This window comes from Prionailurus bengalensis, chromosome B3, assembly GCF_016509475.1.
Source record: "Prionailurus bengalensis isolate Pbe53 chromosome B3, Fcat_Pben_1.1_paternal_pri, whole genome shotgun sequence".
In the NCBI taxonomy this organism is placed as follows: domain Eukaryota; kingdom Metazoa; phylum Chordata; class Mammalia; order Carnivora; family Felidae; genus Prionailurus; species Prionailurus bengalensis.
Window position 1 is genome coordinate 133142651 of NC_057355.1, and position 22739 is coordinate 133165389.

Here is a 22739-nt window from a genome sequence, read left to right on the forward strand (position 1 = left end):
GAAAATAAAAGTAATCGCAAAGGCTTGCATTTACCGTGGATGTTGTATGCACCCAGCCCTACTCTAAGTACTTGATGTGGATTAATCCTTTCCTTCCCACTGTAGTCCTAGAAGGTGCCGTTACTCTCATTTTACTTATCAGAAAAATGAAGCACAGAGAAGTTAACATGCTCAGGGTTATAAAGCTAATAAGCGGCAGAGCTGGGATTCAAATGCAGGCAGCGTGGCCCTTGAGGATGTGCTCTTACCCCTTATATGAAATCACCTAGTGTTTCTTCTATAAATAAAGCTACTACTGCTTTTTAAGTTTATTTATTTTAAGAGAGATAGCATGCGTGCAAGTGTGAGTGAGGGAGGGGTAGGAGAGGGAGAGACAGAATCCCAACCTGGCTCCACACCATCAGCACAGAGCCCAACACGGGGCTCGAACTCACAAACCATGAGGTCATGACCTGAGCCAAGATCAAGAGTCAGATGCTCAACCAACTAAGCCACCCAGGTGCCCCTAAAGCTACTACTGTTTAAAATGAATGACATATGCGTTAGTAAAATTGGGTAATAAGCTAATATTAACAGCAAAAAATAAATGAGTCAGCATTCCTAAGGTAATATGAAGATATTTTCGTCTTGAATTTATGTTAATTCGATGTGAACACCAATGCAAAGTATGAGTCAGGATGGCTCCAGGCAGAATGATGGCATAAGAGAACACCGTGCGTCAAGAGCTACATATATCTTCACAACAAAAATTACTTCTGGACTGCATAACTGGCTTCTGTGCCAACATTATTTTTAATGTTTATTTATTTCTGAGAGAGAGAGGGGGAGAGAGAGCATGAGTGAGCAGGGTAGGGGCAGAGAGAGGGAGACACAGAATCTGAAGCAGGCTCTAGCCTCTGAGCTGTCCAGTACAGAGCTCGATGCGGGGGCTTGAACTCACTAGGCACAAGATCATGACGGGAGCCAAAGTCGGACACTTAACTGACTGAGCCACCTAGGCACCTGTGCCAACATCTCTATAGAAGGAAGGCTAACAATTGTCTTCTACCCTGGCTAAAAAGGTGTTCAGTCCATTTACAAATTGTCTGAGCAAAGTTAACTTCAGCTTCCCACTGATGAAGATAGGATCTGGCAAGACCATTGCCTGCACAATAATTGCTGAGGTTGGAAGTTCCTTCCCAAATATGTCACATCCTAACCTACTCATTGTTCTGTTACATATCCGAATAGTATGTCCCAGCATCAGAGCACCCAACAGACTTTATGGCCTCGAGATGAGAAAATTAATAAAGATAGCATATCACTACATCTTTAATGTGGTTTCCACCACTAACTCTTTATTAACATGAGGGATTTCTATCAAGAGCTTTCAACTGGGATTGAGTTTAAGCATTCAGAAAAACAACAAGCTTTCCAAACTTCTGTGTAGGACTCAACATTGGAAAAGAACCCAGAAATTGAATTTTGTTAAAGGCCATTACTGGATAGTTTTAAGTTCTAGGGAACATATAAATTGGAATGGTCCATGGATATGTTCCAGAGTTCCAAAGTAGTTACCTAGGCTCAGATATTAGGGGGAAAGTTTTAGGTAGCAATGTGAAAAACAGTTGTACATCTTTTCATATACATGGCATTAGTCCTATGTTTGACTGACTGGAAGCAACATTTTTGAGAGATGCTGTGATTTTATGTCCTTGATATTAAAGCCAAATTCTTGAGATGAAAGAACAGGGATTAATAAAAGTTAAATTATAATCCTTAGGGACTATAATATTTCCTGCACTGTGATCCTTCCCCCTCCTTGCATCCTGACTAGTAAGGAGTAGTTTGCTGGTGAAACGTAAATGACAGAAACTTCTGGAGACAGCAACCATATTATCCTAGGGAAGGAAAAGCCAAACCTAGACAGATTTAGGAAGAATTTTTTTTGTGTGTGTATTTAAATAAAGTGGACCCTTTTCCAGTGTTTGAAACTCAAGTTTCTATGGGCTCCAGCACTTTATAATGGTCACGGCCACTGCCTCTCACCTGCTCTGATCTGATAGCTTCAATTTCTTTCTCTATAGAATTTTTTTCTCTCTTTCTCTTAAAGTTTGTTTATTTTAGGGGTGCCTGGGTGAGTCAGTCAGTTAACCACCTGACTCTTGGTCTCAGCTCATGTCATGATCTTGTGGTTCGTGAGTTTGAGCCCCGCATTGGGCTGCACACTTACAATGCAGGGTCTGTTTGGGATTCTATCTCTCCTGCTATATGACCCTCCCCCACTCACTCTGTTTTTCTCAAATAAATAAATTAATTTTCAAAAATTTAAAGTTTATTTATTTTGAGAGAAAGAGTGTGAATGGGAGAGGGGCAGAGAGAATCCCAAGCAGTCTCCTCACCCTCAGTGCAGAGCTTGATGTGGGGTTTGAATTCACGAACTGTGAGATCATGACTCAAACCAAAATAAAAAGTCAAACACTCAACCCACTGAACTACCCAGGCACCCTGTCTCTCTCTGTCTTTAAAATCATGGTCCCTTTAAGTCTCTTCCTTTCTAGCACAACCCTAGCTCCTTTGTCATAACATCATGAAAGGGCAGGTGATGTTTGTTGCTTACTTCCTCATCTCATTTATTCTTTGACCCTCTTCAGTCTGGCTTCAAATCCAGCCACTACTGGGAGCCCTTCCATTGAGGTCACTAATTACTCCCATTTAGCAAATCCAGAGTTGTTTGTTTTTTTAACATAACAGCTTTTTATTCATATTATTTATATACCATACAATTCTCTCTTTTAAAATGTACCATTTGGTGATTTTTAATATGATTACAGTTGAACGGCCATCACTGTAATCAATTTTATTTTATGTTTTTAATGTTTATTTTTGAGAGAAAAAGAGAGTATGTGTGCAAGTGGGGGAGACACTGAATCTGAAACAGGCTCCAGGCTCTGAACTGTCAGCACAGAGCCCAATGTGGGGCTCGAACTCACCACGAGATCATGACCTGAGCTGAAGTCGGACGCTTAACCGACTGAGCCACCCAGACGCCCCAACTATAATCAATTTCAAAAGACCTGTACACTGGAACTATAAGAAAACTATAAGACATTCACAAAAACCCAGAAGACATAAGTAAATGGAAAGATATTATACTCATGAATTGGAATACTGTTAAAATGCCCATACTATCCAAAGCAATCTACAAATTCATTTGCAATCCCTATCAAATGTTCAATGACATTTTTCACAGAAATAGATATTGAAACGTTTTTCACAATCCTAAAATTTGTATGGAAGTACAAAAAAATATCAAAAAGCTAAATCAATCTTGAGAAAGAATAACAAAACTGGAGGTATCACACATCCTGATTGCAAAGTATATTACAAAGCTGTAATCAAAACAGTGTGTGGTGTTGGCATAAAAACATATATACAGATCAATGGAAAAGGATAAGGAGCCTAGAAATAACCCACACATATATGATCAGTTTAGGACAAAGGGGCCAACTATGTGCAATGGGAAAAGACAGTCTCTTCAATAAATGGGGTTAGGAAAACTGGACAGTCGCATGAATGAAACTGGACCACTATCAAACCCCTGCACAAAAATCAAGTCCAAACAAAGTAAGTACTTGAATGTAATATCTGAAGCCATAAAACTCCTAGAAGGAAACCAACGGTAAGCTCCTTGACGTTGGTTTTCGCAAATTTTTGGACTGGACACCAAAAGCATAGGCAACGAAAGCAAAAATAAACCAGTTGGACTACATCAAACCAAAAGGCTTCTGCACGGCAAAGAAAACCATCAACAAAATGAAAAGGCAACATATCGAACAGGAGAAAATATTTGAGAATCATATATCTAATAAGGGGTTAATATCCAAAATATATAAAGAGTTCATACAACACCATGGCAAAAAAAAAAAAATCTTATTAAAAAACGGGCAAAGGATCTGAATAGACATTTTTGCACGGAAGACACACAGATGGCCAACAGGTACATGAAAAGGTGTTCAACATCACTAACCATCAGGGAAATGCAAATCAAAAGCACAGTAAGATATCACCCCATACCTGTTAGAATGGCTATTATCAAATTACAAGAAATAAGCGTTGGTGAGAATGTGGAGAAAAGGGAACCCTTGTGCACTGATGGTGGGAGTGTACATTGGTGCAGCCCCTATGGGAAATGGTATGGAGGTTGTTAAAAGAATTAAAAACAGAGTGGTCCTATGATCCAGTAGTTCCAGTTCTGGGTATTTGACTGAAGGAAGCAAAAATAACAACTCAAAAAGGGATCTGTATCCCCATGTTCACTGCAGCATTACTTAAAATAGCCAAGATATGGAAGCAATGTTAAGTGTCCACTGAACGGATAAAGAAAATGTGGGCTATGTATACAATGGAACATTACTCAGCTTTAAAAAAGAAGGAAATCCTGCTATTTGCAACAACACAGATGAGCCTTGAGTGAATTGTGCTAAATGAAATAAGTCAGAGAAAGACAAATACCATATGGTATCATTTATATGTGGAATCTTACCCCTCCCTCTAAAAAAACCCTGAACCGATAGATTAAAAAAAAAAAAATCAGTCTGGGGGGGTTTACCAGAAATGGGGATGGAAGGTGGGCAAAATGGGTAAACATGAACAAAAGGTACAAACTTCCAATTATAAAGTAAGTCCTGGGGATATAATGTACAGCATGGTGACTACAGTTAATAATGCTGTGTTGTATACTTGAGAGTGAATAAGAGAGTGGATCTTAAAAGTCATCATTGAAAAAAAATTGTTACTGAGGTGATAAATGTTAACTCCTTATTGCGGTGATCATTTTGCAATATACACATATATCAGATCATCATATTATACATCTGAAACTAACATGTTCTATGTCATTTATATCTCAATATTTAAAAAAATTAATGGAAGTTTTAATGTTTCATATCATGAAATGATGACCTTTTGCATGTTAAAAGCCTATCCTAGCAGATCAAACACACTTGTAAATTTTTCCTATAGGAATTACTTAGTTATTCCTGCTAGTTTTATATCTAAGAGCTACCTACTATATTGTATTTTGACTTACACTTTCTCTTTTCTGAGGAAGACAGGTGTAGGTAAAACCCAGGTGCAAGTAAGACTTTTGGGTGGCATTGGCAGAGTAAATAAAGGAAAAGTTAGAGAAGCGCATTTTCTTCTGATGAAAAGGCTTTCACGGTTATGTGTTGGTTGAGGAATCTCTAGGCAAGTTACTAAATTTTCAAAAATTTCAAGAAATATACATAGAACTTAAAGGCAAATAGTTTGTTATAAATTGAACTCTCTCAACTATTTGCATCCCCCTGGCATCAGGTTCAAACCTACTTTGAATTCTGCACTTTTCACGCCTTCCCTTTATGCCACCTGTACTTCAGCCAAACATAATTATTAGTTTTCAACATATTTAGTGCATTAAGGTTTTGAGGTGTGGTTTTCTCTCAGCCTTGAACGCTCCTAACCTCAGCTGTGTGTCCAAGGCTTAGGACGCCTTCAGATCCAGCTCCCTCAGGCAGTGCGCCCTAATTGTCCCCTGCCTCTGAAATCCCACAACAGTGTGCTTGTACCATGCAGAGAACAAAGGAAAGCAGAAAAGAGAAGAAAGGGAACAGAGAAGAGACGCACAAACTATAAACAAACAGTATGGTAGATTTAAAGTTAACCGTATCAATAATTGTATTAAATGTAAATGGCTGTCATGACAAGCCCACCACAGACCGGGTGGCTTAAACAACAGAAATTTATTTTCTTACCGTTCTGGAGCCTGGGAAGTCCAAGATCAAGGAGCCAGCCAATTCCCTTCCTGGTGACAGCTTTCCTCCTGACTTGTGAGTGGCTGCCTTCTTGCTGTGTCCTCACGTGGCAAAGAGAAAGAGAGTTCTGGTGTGTCTTTCTCGTTTTCCAAGGGTACCGGCTGTATTGAATTAATGTCCCACCCTTAAAAGCTCATTTAACTTTAATTACCTCCTTGAAGCCCTATCTGGAAGGTAGTCTTGTCAGGGGTTAAATTTGGGAGGGCACAATTTGGTCCATAGCATGGTCTAAATTAAACGCAATTTTCTCAGCTAAAAGGCAGAGATTTTCATATTGGACAATCTACCTGCCAAATCACAAAACCTACTCTCTGGAAAAACCACACATTAAAATGTGAAGACATGAGTAGGTTACAAGTATAAGAAAAGATACACCATACTATATTAATGTCAGGCGGAGTAGTACTGTGAGCAGAGGAGAGAGGGGCTAGGGAGAGGCCAGGGAATGCTAGTGGGTGAACATATTTGGGGGGCGCTAGAATATAAATTTGTCTGAATGGGAGTTGGGCAGTAGCAGCAGGAGTAGGCTGGGAAGGAGAACAAAATTTGGAGGCACAGAAAGAAATGGAACATAGAAGGTTGTTTTTTTTTTTTAATTTTTAACATAGAATTTTATTTTATTTTCATTTTATTTTATTATTTTTTAAAATTTACATCCAGGGGCGTCTGGGTGGCTCAGTTGGTTGGGCGGCCGACTTCGGCTCAGGTCACGATCTCACGGTCCGTGAGTTCGAGCCCCGTGTCGGGCTCTGGGCTGATGGCTCAGAGCCTGGAGCCTGCTTCCAATTCTGTGTCTCCCTCTCTCTCTGCCCCTCCCCCGTTCATGCTCTGTCTCTCTCTCAAAAATAAATAAAACGTTAAAAAAAATTAAAAAAAAATTTACATCCAAATTAGTTAGCATCTAGTGAAACAATGATTTCAGGAATAGATTCCTTAGTGCCCCTTTACCCATTTAGCCCATCCCCCCTCCCACAACCCCTCCAGTAATCCTCAGTTTGTTCTCCATATTTATGAGTCTCTTCTGTTTTGTCCCCCTCCCTGTTTTTATATTATTTTTGTTTGCCTTCCCTTATGTTCATCTGTTTTGTCTCTTAAAGTCCTCATATGAGTGAAATCATATGATTTTTGTCTTTTTCTGACTAATTTCACTTAGCATAATACCCTCCAGTTCCATCCACGTAGTTGCAAATGGCAAGATTTCATTCTTTTTGATTGCTGAGTAATATTCCATTGTGTATATATATACCACATTTTCTTTATCCATTCATCTGTCGATGGACATTTGGGTTCTTTCCATGCTTTGGCTATTGTTGATAGTGCTGCTATAAACATGGGGGTGCATGTGTCCCTTTGAAATAGTACATCTGTATCCCATGGATAAATGCTTAGTAGTGCAATTGCTGGGCCATAGGGTAGTTCTTAGTTTTTTGGGGAACCTCCATCCTGTTTTCCAGAGTGGCTGCACCAGCTTGCATTCCCACCAACAATGCAAAAGAGATCCTCTCTCTCCACATCCTTGCCAACATCTGTTGTTGCCTGAGTTGTTAATGTTAGCCATTCTGACAGGTGTAAGGTGGCATCTCATTGTGGTTTTGATTTGTATTTCCCTGATGATGAGTGATGTTGAGCATTTTTTCATGTGTCGGTTGGCCATCTGGATGTCTTCTTTGGAGAAGTGTCTATTCATGTCTTTCGCCCATTTCTTCACTGGATTATTTGTTTTTTGGGTGTTGAGTTTGATAAGTTCTTTATAAATTTTGGATACTAACCCTTTATCTGATATGTCCTTTGCAAATGTCTTCTCCCATTATGTCAGTTGCCTTTTAGTTTTGCTGATTGTTTCCTTCACTGTGCAGAAGCTTTTATTTTGATAAGGTCCCAGTAGTTCGTTTTTGCTTTTGTTTCCCTTGCCTCTGGAGACGTGTTGAGTAAGAAGTTGCTGTGGGCAAGATCAAAGAGGTTTTTGTCTGCTTTCTCCTCGAGGGTTTTGATGGCTTCCTGTCTTACATTTAGGTCTTTCATCCATTTTGAGTTTATTTTTGTGTATGGTGTAAGAAAGTGGTCCAGGTTCATTCTTCTGCATGTCACTGTCCAGTTTTCCCAGCACCACTTGCTGAAGAGACTGTCTTGATTCCATTGGATATTCTTTCCTGCTTTGTCAAAGATTAGTTGGCCATATGTTTGTGGGTCCATTTCTGGGTTCTCTATTCTATTCCATTGATCTGAGTGTCTGTTCTTGTGCCAGAATATAGAAGGTTTTGATTCCCTAGTTAAGGAGTTCAAGCTTTACCTGAGTTCAGGTTGAAGAGGAGGCAGGGTTTTTGTAAGAATTGATCTGGAGGCAATGTTGAGGATCAGTTGGTGAAGATAAAGTAAGACAGAGATTTTAAATTAAGTTTCCTAGGAAGGGTGTGAAAATGAATATATTTACATTAGATAATAAATAAAAATTTCCCAAGTGCACAGTACATGCATCTGATCAGACAGTATATGCCACATCTCTGCTTGGTTTCACCCTTTTCTCTTTCCCATTTGCACTCAAATGCATAAAAATTTGCCTAGATAGTCCCAACTCATGAAAAGAACACTGACTGTCACAGATGGTGCTTCACTAATCATGGTTTGCAACAAACAGTTTTAACAAGATTGCTGTCTTAAAAAAAAACAAAAAACAAACGCAGGGCTACTAGTTATGTGATATTTTGTATTTCATGAAACAGGAATTTGGGGGAAATAAAAACAGTAATACTTACCCAGGTGACAGTTTTTTCCATTATAATATTTGTTACAACATTAGAATTAGAGTCTAGGGGGAGGCTGTGGTTAGCCTGATGTATCTAAAGTTTGAGAACCAATTTTGCAGGTAGTTTGTTTGTTTGTTTGTTTGTTTCTTTTTAATATGGAATGCTTCACAGATTTGTGTGTCATCCTTGCGCAGTGGCCATGCTAATCTTCTCTGCATCGTTCCAATTTTAGTATATGTGCTGCCGAAGCCAGCACGCCAGGTGGTTTCTGAGAGCACCTTTACCTTTAAATTCCTCAAAAGACACAAACTATTGGGGCATCTGGGTGGCTCAGTTGGTTAAGTATCTGATTCCCGATTTCAGCTCAGGTCATGATCTCACAGTCATAAGATCAAGCCTTGCCTCTGGCTACACACTGAGCATAGAGCCTGCTTAAGATTCTCTTCCGGCCCCCCCCCTCCCCAACCTGCATGCTCTCTCTCTCTTTCTCTCTCTCTCTCAAAAAAAAAAAAAAAAGACACAAACTATTGAAGCACCTTCAAGAATAGATAATCCAAATAGACCTGTAGCTATTAAAGAATCCACGTAGGGGTGGCTGGGTGGCTCTGTCGGTTAAGCCTCTGACTTTGGCTCAGGTCATGATCTCATGGTTCGTGGGTTCAAGCCCCACACTGGGTTCTGTACTGATGGCTCGGAGCCTGGAGACTGCTTGGGATTCTGAGTCTCCCTCTCTGTCTCTGCCCTTCCCCTGATCACTCTCTCTCTCAAAAATAAACAAACATTTAAAAAATTAAAAAAAAAGCCACCTATTACTACCATTCAAATGGGAGGTGTCCAGTAAAGCTCCAATGGGAAGGGTCCCAGCTTTCTTTAGAGAGAGGCCTTCAACTGAAGGATCCAGATTACCTTTTGAGACCCTCATGAAATACTTGTGAACAGAGGTGGGGAGAGAGGACATCATAATGATAGGTAATGACTATGTATTAAGTGTTCATTGCTTGTAATCTTTCCAACTCCCCAAGTTAACAGTCATGATTCCTATTTTCCTGGCGATAACCTCAGGGGTGTTACATACTGTGTCCAAGGGCACTCAATAGTAAAAGGCAGAGCTGGGAATCTCAGCCTCTTGGTGTGCTATCTCCTTTCAGCCAGTTAAGAACAGATAAGGTGGCAAAAGTAGAAGACAAGGTGGCAGCTCTCCATGAATGCGATAAACATCAAGATGTGATGCAACAAATGGTCCACACGCAATGAGAGGTCTCCCATCAGACTGTGTCCTGATATTTCCATGAGTTCTATGAGTCACAATGTGCTTTTATGATCTTCTCTGACACTCTCAGCAACCCTGTGGGGCTAGCAGTCCAGCAGTTTGGATCTCTATCTTACAGATGAGAAACACAAAGTTCAGAGACATATAATGCACCCCCACCCCTGCCGTAGCCACACATTTATAAGACAGAGTTTGAGGACTTAAATACCTCTACTCCCCCCTATACCAATACATTTCCACTTTCCCAACCATGCAGCCTGCTAATGGTGTAGACACTAACTGAAAGGCAAAGCTGAATATTTTAAACTTCCCAGGCTAGGGAGTCCTGTGACCAGAAGTCGTCGCCTCAACCAGTGTTGAGCACGTCTTAGTTTCATTACACCGAAAAAGCATGGAAGATGTTCATTCATTGGAAAGGAAGCAAGAAAAAAATCCCAAATGGCTGCAACAGAGACAGGAGGCATTACATCCCTTCCATTCTGACCTGCCAGGTTTATAGAGGGCTTATTTTGGTTTTATGCCCCTTTATAATGGATTTCCAATCAGAAAAAAATTTCTCAGCGACTTCCATTGAAAAGAACATGTATTCTCAGGGCTGTACTGATTCTCAGGTCTTGATACTGATTTCCCAGGACAAAACTCCTTAGTTTCATATCCTTGAAGATTTTCAGCAAGCAGCTTTTCCAGGTGCACAGTGACATAGGGGCAAGCAAGATGACAAGAGCTGAGAAAGTTCTAGTCTAGGTCACCCCAAGAGTCCATGGTGAGCATGGCATTTGAAGCTGGAGCCTTCTGGTTTGTTGTCTTTAAAATAGCTATGTGGATCTTGCAACTAACTCCAAAGCATATCTGTATTTGTTTTAATACAAAAATAATATATCCCTCACATCTTCACACAAAGTAGTTGTTCCAGGATGAAGGTCTATAATTTAGCCTGTGGTTTCCTCAGCAGTACCCACACCATCTTCTATTTTCTCAGCTCTAGGGAGAAGAATTAAGTGGATGAAGTTTGCCTTGTTTAGTGCCTCCCCTCCCGCTCTGTCTCACCTTGCCTCCTTTCCCAGCAGTCAGGTCTTGGGGTCCTGCCCTGACCTGCCCGGCAGTATCTCCTATTCTAGACCTTTGTGTCCCTTCACCAATACTTGCCAGTTCTGTCTTCCCTCAAGGTGATGTCAGATTTCTCTTTAATGTTGGAGGTTTATATGTTTCTCCCTCCTAAGTAAAATACGTGTAATTTTACATGGGATTTCAGGCATTATGGCAGAATTACCCGAGAGATATCTGGGGGCAAGAGGAGCTCCATGGCATCCCTAAGCTCATACCATAAAAGCAGCCACTTTGGCAAGGGCATTGCTCTTGCCGATCCCCAAACCGTGAGTGTGGCTGGTGAAGTTATCACAGCAAAGAGACAGAAAGCTTTATATCCCATTTATTCAAATAGTTTTTCTGGGTTTTCATCATGGTATGCTTGGAGCTGTACTCGGTGGAGTTTAATTTTCAAATGTGATACAGGGATATGACAACAATGACAGCAGGATTCAAAGAAAGGTTGACCTAAGCCCATGATGGTATCCAGGTTCCTAGGAGCCCAGAAAATGGTGGCTATACTTGGTTTATCCTTCAGGTCAACCATTGCTCATTGAGATCTGAATCTGTTTCTAGTACATCCTGTTAAAATTCTTAGGGCCTACTCTCCCATGAATAAAAGTGTTAATTACATTTTCAAAGCTGTAAACTCAACACAATGTGTTTGGAAGGGGGTGGGAGGATGAATAAGTGTTTCGAGACACTTTCTGTGCTGGCTTTGTTCACACATCCATTTCTGCCCACATGGTGCCACACACATTACACCTTTGGGGTTCTGCGGAGTGTTTTCTTGGTGTGTGTGTGTGTGTGTGTGTGTGTGTGTAGGTGTATATATGGTGGGGGGATCATATTCTTTTTTTTAATTGCAAATTAATCTGAAGATCCTAAAAGTTGCTATGTAGATACCATTTGGGAAATCAATATCTTCTATTTGCTTTAAAATACAGAAACAGGGGCGCCTGGGTGGCTCAGTCAGTTAAGCAGCCGACTTCGGCTCAGGTCATGATCTCACGGTCTGTGAGTTCGAGTCCCGAGTCGGGCTCTGTGCTGACAGCTCAGAGCCTGTAGCCTGTTTCAGATTCTGTGTCTCCCTCTCTCTGACCCTCCCCCGTTCATGCTCTGTCTCTCTCTGTCTCAAAAATAAATAAACGTTAAAAAAATTTTAAAAAAATAAAATAAAATACAGAAACAATCTTTATACTCATGGGGCCTCATGTAAGCTGCATCGATCAACTACATGAATAGACATATTTTTATGGTTCCAGCAGGACCCATGATCTCTCTTGGACATATCTGCTCCCTATCTGCAGACAGGTTTAAACAACATATCCCTATCCCCTCCCCTCCCATCCCCTCGGCCTCTCCCCTCCTTGCAATTGGGAGCAGAGTAGCCAATTCCTTGGCCAGGCAGGACTGGTCTGGCTTTCTCACATGGTGATGGCACTAGAACTGAAAGGCAGAGAGGAGTTGAGGTGTCCCAGAGGAGAGTCAGAGAACATTCCCTTTAGCTTCTTTCTACTGATTTGGGAGTTTTACAAGTTCTATCTGTGTCTTTTTGGTAGTTATTCTTAATATTTAGAGGCATCCTCAATTTAAGTCTCTAATGTTTTCCAGACTTTGCCTGTGTAATTTGAAACCCTTCAGTCTTAACGTGGTAACATCTAGCTCAGTTAGCCAGTGTGTGCCATCTTTTCCGTCCTTCTCTCGATCCACACCAACCCCCATAAAGGTCCAAGCCTTTGTTGACCTACAATGGCATGACACAAAATCTAGAACCATGTTGTCTTATCTTAATATGCTTTCATTTGGGGGATCCCACAGGGCAGGAAGACATCCAAAATCAAGCTGTCAGCAAGGCTCTGCTGCCTCTGAAGTCTTCCTCAAAGGCAGGCAATCCTTGGCATTCCTTGGCTGGTAGTTGCGTCACTCCAGACCCCACCTTTACTGTCACGTGGTTTCCTTCCCTTCAGGTCTGTACGTGTCCTCTCCTCTTCTTATAAGGACATCAGTAATTGGATTTAGGACCCACTTTAATACAACATGACCTTGTCTTAACCAATTACATCTGCAAAAGACCCTTTTCTACATAGGCAGTATTCTGAGGTTCTGGGTGGGCATGAATATTTGGAAGACACTAGTCATTCCACCACAGAGGATGATGCAGATGGGGTATAATGGTCTAATTCTCTGAATGAAGTCTGTCATTTCCCATCACCTTTGTTGGGGCCAGCCTTCTCTGGAAGGGGATTTTCGGGTAATCTTCAGAGCAAATATCTTGATAGGTTATGGAGGGTAGAATGCTGCTATGGGCACAGCAGGTCATGACGGGGAAGTGTACTAATAAAAGAGAGACTGAAGTTCCCTTCTGCAAATTGGAAAGTCACCGGCTGCACACCCCACAGGGCCTGGAAAAATGAACCTCCTCCTCACCCTCTTTTTTGTGTTCTTGATAAAGGGCTCTGACTCAGAGGAAAAATACACAGGCAGCCAGGGGCCATGTTTACAGTTAAGTCCACATGGCAGTAACAGAAGCCTGCTGGGAGGAATTAGGGCTATTATGTACGTGGCAGAATCTGTGTGAATAGTGGCCCATGCCTTTGTGGTGAACTGGGGCAGGAATGGCTGGCAGGTGAAGGGACATTAGTGGACAGCAGGGAAAGGTTTGTCTTGGTTTGAATATTTAGATGGCAGTTATTTATTCAACAAACCCTTACTATGCTAGGCACTGTACTGTACTGTATCCCTTCTTCAGTATAACTCAAATATGAAGTATAGGCATATTTCCTATGGTTAAATCCTCAAAATGTGTGGAAAATCTCATCTGAAGTTGAGATGGCTTTGCTTCAAGCTGAGTTAACCAAAGCATAGGATGTTGACCTAAAATTACTAGGAATTGGGCTGAGAGTTAAATGGGAAATGTCAGAGTTTGTAGGAGACTCCAAAAGGCAGATGAAATCAACATGGGGTCAAGAGCAGATGCCCCTGAAATCTACAAACCTAAGATGATTCCTTAGCCAGGGTTACATTAGGCTTTGTGGAAAAGCCTAGAAAAAAGAAACCATAAACTTTATCATATATTCCGGAAAATGTGTTGCCTTTTGAGTTTATGTAAAGAGAATTGCTAAAAGGAAAATGTTGAAACATCTTCCTCTAAGACAACCTGGCACATAAACCTTAACAATGTGCTCCTCAGCTGGATAATGTCTTTTGCCTTTAAAAGTGTGACTGTTGATCCAGGCTCTGGAAGCTTGTAGAGGTGAGGGGATTTCTTTCTCTTTATGGGCACCTAATCCAAGTAATCACTCATTCAGACATGTTTCTGGAGTGATTACCAGGAGCCAGGCACTAGTTTCTCATGAAGTCATAGCATTTGGAAGTCAGAAGAGCTTGTGCAAAGTGTTTGGTCCCTCCCCTTCATGTCTCAGATGAGGACACTGCTCAGGATGTTGAAGGCCTGGCTCAACACCACCACAGCCAGAGGGACCAGGTGTTCTGAGCCATGTAGAATGCTTTCTGTGCAAGGCCATTGTTATGGACCGAATGTGCTCCCCACCAAATTCATATGTGGAAGCCCTAACCACCCGTATGATGGTATTGGGAGGTGGGGCCTCTGGGAGGTGATTAGGTTTCGATGGGGTCATGAGGATGAGAAGAGCAAAAGACCACCACTCTCTCTCTCAACCATGTGAGCACACAGTGATAAGGCATACTTTTGTGAGCCAGGAGGAGGGACCTCACCAGTAATGGAATCTGCTGGCACCTTAAATTAGGACTTCCCAACCTCAAGAACTGTCAATAAATGTCTGTTCTTTAAGCCACCTAGTCCATGGTATTTTGTTACAACAGTAGAGCTAAGACAGCCTTATTATCCCTTATTATTATTGTGGTTTTTTTTTTTTTTTTTTTTTTTTTTTTTTTTTTTTTTTTTTTGCTAAAGTCTTGGTATCGGTTTGTTTTTCCATTATTTCAAACAACTCCCTCCATCTGACCCCATTCTCAAAAGCAAAACAAAACAAGCAAAAAAGCAAAACAGAATTTGAAATATACTTGTAGAAGTCAAATCCAAATAATGAAAAATGAAGAAACAACAAACAACTAAAACCTAAATGACAAAGACACTTGAATTCAAGTGAACCTATTTGAAGTTATCATCAGCATGATAAAGCTCTAATGCAATGCTACAACCCAGGTGTGCTGCGAATTTTGCTCAGGTGTCACGATCAAAATCTGTGAGTGTAAATAATAGGAATGCAGCATCTCTAAGGGCTTTTCCAAACTAAAATTCCATGATCCAATTTTTTCTTTTTCCCTTTTTTTTGCCTTTTGAAACCCATAATTTTGCTCACATGGTATAACTGACCCACAAGTTTTCTCTTTTCCAAGGGATAATTAGCAAAACGTTTGATTAAATTCTAACAATTAATTCAATTCCATCCACTGTTCTGCAGCCCAGTATAACCATATATGTAATGGTTTTATGTCTTTCACACCAAAATGTGTGTGTATATACCCTTAAGGCAAAGTAACAAAAGTTTCCATAAAACTTATATGACTCCTTATCTCAATAGCTGCGGGGACTTGAAAATATAAAATCCATTTTTTTAATGCAATCTTAACATCAAGCTAGGAGATTGGGCTTTCCTTCTATATGAGAATGGGAATCTTCTCGCCCAAATCATTATTATAAGGTTTTTGAAATAGTAATATCTATTTTCATATGAACCAATCTGGAATTAACTTTTCTTTGCCTGTCTGTGCGTATGTGTGACATTCAGGGGTTAGTCATTTTGTATCAGGTGCTCACTCATAAGCAGATACCAGATATCCCCTGTATAAAGGAAATATGGATAAGAAAATCGAGGGCTTGGAAGTGGCTCAAGAACACATACTTAAGTAGCTGACCCTACTGTAGCCATGTAGTCCTACCCCAAAGTCAGCTGAGACTCATTAGCATGTTGCCAAACCTGTACTAATACAGCTTAATCTTACTCATGGGGAAGGCTTTTGAGTGTGCTGTGTTTCTTACAATGTTGTGTGAAGACCATCTGAACGAGAATCTCCTTGGGAAGGGTTTTTTTTTTTTTTTGGCTTTATTTTTAATGTTTGTTCAGTTTTGAGAGTAACAGTGTGAGCAGGGGAGGGGCAGAGAGAGGGGGGGTACAGAGGATCCGAGGCAGGCTCTGTGCTAACAGCAGCAAGCCCGATGTGGGACTCGAAATCAAAACCATGAGATCATGACCTGAGCTGAATGCTCAACTGCCTGAGCCACCCAGGTGCCCTGGGAAGGGTGTCCTTTTTAAAAGCACAAATTGCTAGGCCGTCTATCCATCCCTACTAAATCAGATTGTGGGGAAGGGTCCCAGGCATAAACATCGTAGACATGTTCTGTGGTTGATGCTTAGGCTTATTAAGGCGTTAGAACTGTTTTTAGAAAGGACATTGATTCATAGCAGAGTAATCACCATAGTAACCTAGGGACCCATCACCTGAACTGTATTCCCCGTGATTTCATGTTTACTGTCTCCTACTTTAAGTGATAGATCAGAGAGAAATAAAACCCACGAGGATCTGGGCAAGCCATCACTTATTCATTAACACAGCTCCATGTCCAGAAACAGCCTGACATGACAACTTTTCTATCTTGGTTATGGTCGCCTCCAGACAACAGAACGACAGGGTCGTGGATCCCCTTCAACAGACCAGAGATATGCTTGCTCCCGAGTGGCCTCTTCAGGGACACATCGTCATTCTGCCAGCCTTGCCCACGTGCGACTGGCAGGGTGACCCCTGAGGGAAATGCTGTGTGCTAATTCTATCCCAATCCCTCACCTCATCAAGTGCAAGGATCCATGAATCAGACAACAACTCAGAGATGGAAATAAAAAGGCATTCAGAATAATTTTAGGAAGAGACGGGATGGGCCACTTTTAGAACTCCAGTACCAAAACGTGAGAAAAGAAGAGAAAATGAGAGAGAATATGAATTTTCCATCTTCCATTTTCTGAGCTGGTCTGTAATTCCCTCCTGATAAAGCAGTTTGACTAAAGCTCAGGTGATGGGCCTTTGGTTGCCATGGCAATCACTCAGCTGTGTGCAGCACCTAATGCGTCTCTAATTTTCCTGCAGAAGTGCACCCAAGGTCAGCAGAGGACACACAATGCCTGTCCCAGACTCCTGGGGACAAAGTTGGGCTCTGCCTGGCACATGACCAAAATGTCTTTGAAATTCATTCCATTCCTTCAAATATTAGTGATCGTTTTGACATGATATAAAATGAGGAAGGTTGGAACGTTGGCATGAAGGAAACAGAATTTTATTTTTACGTAACTCAACTCGGTTATGATTTCTATCTTTATCCCAATGAGATAGTGTGAAAATCCCATCAGTCTTTAGGGATCACTATGCTTTCTCAGGGTTGTGTGAAGGTGTGGGTTGGAGGTGGGGGGCAGGGGTTGGTTACAGGCTACCGGGTTTGGGGAGGGAACATCTAGACACACAGGTTGCCACTGAGACCTCCCTCCTTCCTGTCCACGTGGCTGTCCTCAGTCCTGCAGAACTCATCAAACTCAGCTTTCATCAGTTTCCTTCAGTCCCCTCAAATATTTTCTAGTATCTGAGTAGGAAGGAACTTCTCCCTTTCAAGGGTCTCCCGTGCATTTTGTCTACACCCTATCCTTTCTCCTGACCATGGGCTTAGAGTTTTAGAAACTCAGAAAGACTATTTTCTGCCCGGCTCTATTTCTCCTTTGAGACATTTAGTCAATAACGATTTATTGAGCTGCTACTAAATGCTAAGTACTGTTCTAGGCTATGGAGACACAGTAGGAGAAAAAATACACAAAAAATCCTTGTGATTATGGGGCTTATGCTCTACCAGGGGAGACAGACAACAGTCAGCAAATGTAACAACAAATAAAGGAGAAGATACACGCTAGGGAAAAATAGAACAAGAGCAGGGGGACCAGGAGGGTGGAGGGAAAGCAGCGAGTTGCAATTTTAGAGAGAGGATGGGGTAAGACTTGTGGAGGTGACATTTGAGCACAGACATAAGGAAAGTTGAGGGAATAAGCTAAGTGGGTATCTTAGGGAAGCGTGTTCCAGGCAGACGGAACAGCTCAAGCCAAGGCCTTAGGACGGGAACATGTTTGGTATTGTTCGAGAGCTGCAAACAGACCAGTATGGCTGCAGGGTATGAGGGGGAGAGCAGCAAAGGTAAGGTCAGAGGGGTGTGTGTGTGTGTGTGTGTGTGTGTGTGCATCCATGTGTGCGCCCGCGCATACGTGTGTGGAGGGGTGTTCTGAGAGATCGTTAGGGTCTCGTAAGCCCCTGCAAGGGCTTTTCTGAGTGAGGTGGGGCATCACTGCGAAATTCTGATTAGGAATATAATCTGGATTTAGGTTTTAAAAGGAACCCTGGCTGCTGTGATAAGAATAGACCCTAAAGAGTGAAAATAAGAACATAAGTTCTTGTGTAAGAACACTGCAGAAGCCTAGACGGGAGCTGGGCAAATGAGAAGTGGTCAGATTCTAGGGTTACGACCCTCCTCCACCTCCACCTCCACCTCCACCGGATTTTTTATTTTTTTATCATGTCCTCTAAGTTTCTCCTTTACCCCCACTGCTAGAGGCGGTCATCACAAAGCCATATTTTATATAGAACGTGTGATCGGTTTTCCAGCAGTTTTGCTTCCTGACAAGCGGAACACCCTTCAGGGATAAGGCAGGCAATCACTTGTGCCCTAGCAGTTCCTGGTAACATGAGTCATTAAAAAAAAAAAAAAAAAAAAAAAAGCCATCTAGTAACTTGATTTGCAAATGACCTCACAATTTGAGTCATACGATCTAAACTTCATTAAATCTGGGAGGACGTGTCCTATCACATGCTGTACCAATTAAGCACTTCTTTAAAAAAAATACTTTACTTCTGTCTTCTGTAGCAATCTGTCTCTTCTGAACTGCTATATAACAGCCCCGCTTCTATCTCTGAGGGCCTCTGATGACTTTTGAACGAAATCTCAGCTGTTTTCGGGGCATATATGGGTATCCATTCTACACAAGACTTGGAGATCGTTGCTCTGGTTTAAAACACAACAATATCGGGGGTGTTGGAGCAGAAGCGGCTGGCATCTTGCGATTATTTCAGCTGCTTTTTGTTAACATTCGTTCTGAATGCAGCGGCTTCTGCTTGGGAGCCATTTCAACTGTAGTTACAGGAGTGCCCGGGTGGCTCATTCGGGTAAGGGTCCGACTCTTAATCTCCTCTCAGGTCATGATCTCATGGTTCATGGGACTGAGTACCGAGCCGGGCTCTATGCTGACAGTGTGCTTGGGATTCTCTCTCCCTCTCTCTCAGCCCCTCCCCACTCATGCTCTCTCTCTCTCTCAAGATAAATAAATAAACATTAAAAAAAAAGTGTAGTTGAAACTACTGTATACGCAGAAGAAAGTTTATCTATTTTCACTGCTTTAAAATCTTCAAGTTTTGTTTGTTTGTTTTTGTTTTGGATCTCCTTTTGTAAGTCTCTTCGGTTTATTAGGTGCTGAGCCGGTCAGGATTCCTGGTTGTGAACCACAGAAATCAAGTTTGGCTAACTCGAGTGGAGTGGAGAGTGAGTCAGAAGACGTGAGACAGAGCCCAGAAACGACGAGATGGCTGGAGAATCAACCTCGAAGGACAGGCAGGGGACAGGGGAGGAAAGGGACGGCCAAGGCCACTGTGATGGACCGGATGCTTGTGTTCCTTCCAAATTCATATGTTGAATCCCAGTGTGGTAGCATTAGGACATGGGATATTTGGGAGGTAATGAGTCATGAGAATGGGGCCCTCATGAATCAGATTAGTGCCCTTATAAAACGGACCCCACAGAGCTCCGTAGCTTTCTTCTTGCCCTATGAGGATACAACCAGGAGTCTGCAGTCTAAAAGAGGGCTCTCACTGGAACCCAACCATTTCCTTTGACCCCAATAGCCAAGTTCTATTGATTCTTTAAAATGTCTCTTGGCTCCTTATGAGTCATTGTTAATGTTACCATCTTTGTTTAGGCCCTAGTGACACGTTGCCTGAGATCCATAAAGCTCGTAAGCATTCTTCTTGATTCTAGTTTCTCCCTGCCCCGATTCACCCACCCCATCTGACATGGTGTTTGCCAAACCCAATAACACCCTGGCTTTCTTAAAATTTCTGTGGCAGACCCAACACAAGGTCTTTAGCCTGGTGGTAAGTGTCTCTCCTTCCCTTGTCTTCATCTCTGCAAGTTCGCGTGCACACGTCATGCTCCCATCTCAGTACATTTTCACCTTCGGCTGGAATCTTTCCATTGCCCCTCACTCCCCGCAGGAATAAGTTCCCCGAAGGAGCATGCGGTACACCAGGCTTTCCGCACCTGTGCCTGCCTACAGTCGGCCTGTTCCACACAGTCTAAAGCTGTTTTATTCCTCAGTGCCAATTACGTATGCTTTTGTGTTCTCCCAGACTAGAATGCCTGCCCATATCTTTCTTCTTTACAAACTCTTATTTACCCTTAAAGATTTACCTTATTTACCCTTAAATGATTTACCATTCATTTAGCCCATAATTACTGAGTCCCTAATGTGTGTCACATACTCTCCTGGGGGGAGTGAGCTCGTCAGACAGGATTCCTGCTCATGGATCCGACGTTTCAGAAGAAGAGACCCAACAATTAATTGGAAACAAGTGAGTGAGGTAACAGCTGATAACAGTAAGCATGCTTAAAGACATAAAACAACGTGTGCTGGAGAGCTGGGGGCAGGGTGGCTATTTACCCTTGTTCAGGCTTTCTTGGAGAAAGTGCTGTTTTTTCTGAGACCTGAATGAGAGAAGGAACTAGCGTGCAAAGATCAGGGAAGAAGATCATCCCACGTAGAGGGAAGAGCGAGTGCTAAGGCCCCGAGGCAAGAAAACCTGTTACATTGGACGAACAGAGAGGCGGCCAGGGGGCCGACGTCCAGTGAGTGAAGGGGAGAATAACAGAGATGAGCCCGGAGAGTAAGAGCCGGATCAGACCATGTGTTAAGTATCAAAGAAGTTTTGGATTTTTGCTTTCTCTGATGAACCTTCACTGACCTTCTTTCACTAATTCTTTAGGCACAATTTTGCTTAAGTAACGCTTAATCCTAAGCGACGTCTCAGTCCTAAGTGATGCTACTACTGAGAACACTAGCTGGCCATAAAGCACTCTAATTTCAACTTTCTTTGTGGATCTCTGGCCATTGTTGCATATATTTTTAGCAAACGAGACAAACTGTTGCTTTGTTTTAAAATGGCACTAAATTAAGAGAGAATATAAATGAAAATTGAAAAGGCAGTGAGGATACGCACAGGAAACGTGTTCAAACAGGATTCTCAGCAAACATATTATCCATATTTGCAAATTTAGACACCCCAAAGTCTCCAGATATGGTCCTCCTGAATGGTTAAAGGTCTACTCTGCCATGATTTACCAACCTGGGTTATAATCTGGTTGTCTGTTTTTTCAACTAAATTATAAAATCCTTCAAAGGTAGGTTCTGAATACGGAATCGCTATGCACGTAAACTTCCACATAGCACAAAACTGGTTTCATTGTTGAAGCTTATTGAGTCTCTAAATAATTCTACTTCAAAAATCTTTGCTTACACTGGCAGGGATGGTGTAAAGATAGTGTGCAGTAAATGATGGTCCCCCAGCATTTGGGGGAGAATGTCCCAAAATATAAATCCTCCCCCCTCCCCCACTAACCAAGGTAGAAGCTGACCTTCCTTTGGCAGCTAGGGTACAGACACATGACCTGTCTTCTCCAATCAGATGCACCCATGTGACACTTTGATTCGGAAGAAAGCAGTGAGGAAACGGCTGTTCCCCAGAATGCAATTCTCAGATGATAGGGCAGTGAAGGAATCCAGCTTTCAATAAGCTGGGGAGAGGAGGAGGGAGAACCTGGCATCCAGCGCCTGGGGTAAGAGGTGGCAGTAATAGTATCTGCATCATGACCTTGTTTGAGCTGCCCTGCAGCCTGGGCTCCCATTGTTCATTGACTCTTAGCCTGACTCTAGCCCTCCAGGAATTTCTGTAGGCAATCTCATATCTTTTAATAAATTCCCTTTCTGTGTAAACGGCCGGTATGCCTTCTATTTTTCTCAACTGAGACCTCTGGTGCAGGCAGGCTGCAGATGGCAGGGAGACTTTCACTTAAGTGTTAGGGTTGAAAATGAATCAGGAATTAAAAACAAAACCTCTGCAAGTTATAATTTAAGCCAGTGGGGGCATGATAGCTGGTTTATAAAAATTCAATTTGCTCATTGCCTCTTGGAGAGCAAAACTATGGAAATAGCATTGCTTTAAGACGGAAGGTGGGTATTTGGCAACATGAAACTTGTGAAGACATTTTGACTGTTAAAGTACCCCAGTGGGATAAGGCACAGAATGAGGCTACTCTCTCACTTACACTTATGCTGGCATGCTGCTTGATGGTATTACATCTTTTTCCAGCATGAGCTGTTTCTCTCTGCCTGCAGACCCCTGAGCATGTATAAAGCCATGGTGAGTGTTTCTATGTTGAATTCCTGGCAACTGAAGGGGAGGTTTTGAACCACTTGGCAGAGCTTGTATTCTTGTGTTATAAACAGCTCAGGTTTTTTTCTCCCCTGGACTGTGTTCTTCGCTTTTAATGTAATCATTGTACCAGGTATGATTAGTTCTGCTGATCGGGTTCCAAGGATAAAAGCCAGCATCAACCTTGGGCTACACCCTGAGCTAGAATCAGTCCTTGCTTAATTCTACCAATAACCCTATAAAGGAGGTGTTATT

General features: G+C 42.0%; 1 non-coding gene across 1 annotated transcript; it reads right to left on the minus strand.

Annotated features, from left to right (window-relative positions):
• Positions 1-8727: 8727 nt before the first annotated feature.
• LOC122469682 lies at positions 8728-8834 on the minus strand. Its single transcript, XR_006293577.1, has one exon. It is a non-coding gene; the product is annotated as a U6 spliceosomal RNA (small nuclear RNA).
• Positions 8835-22739: the final 13905 nt, after the last annotated feature.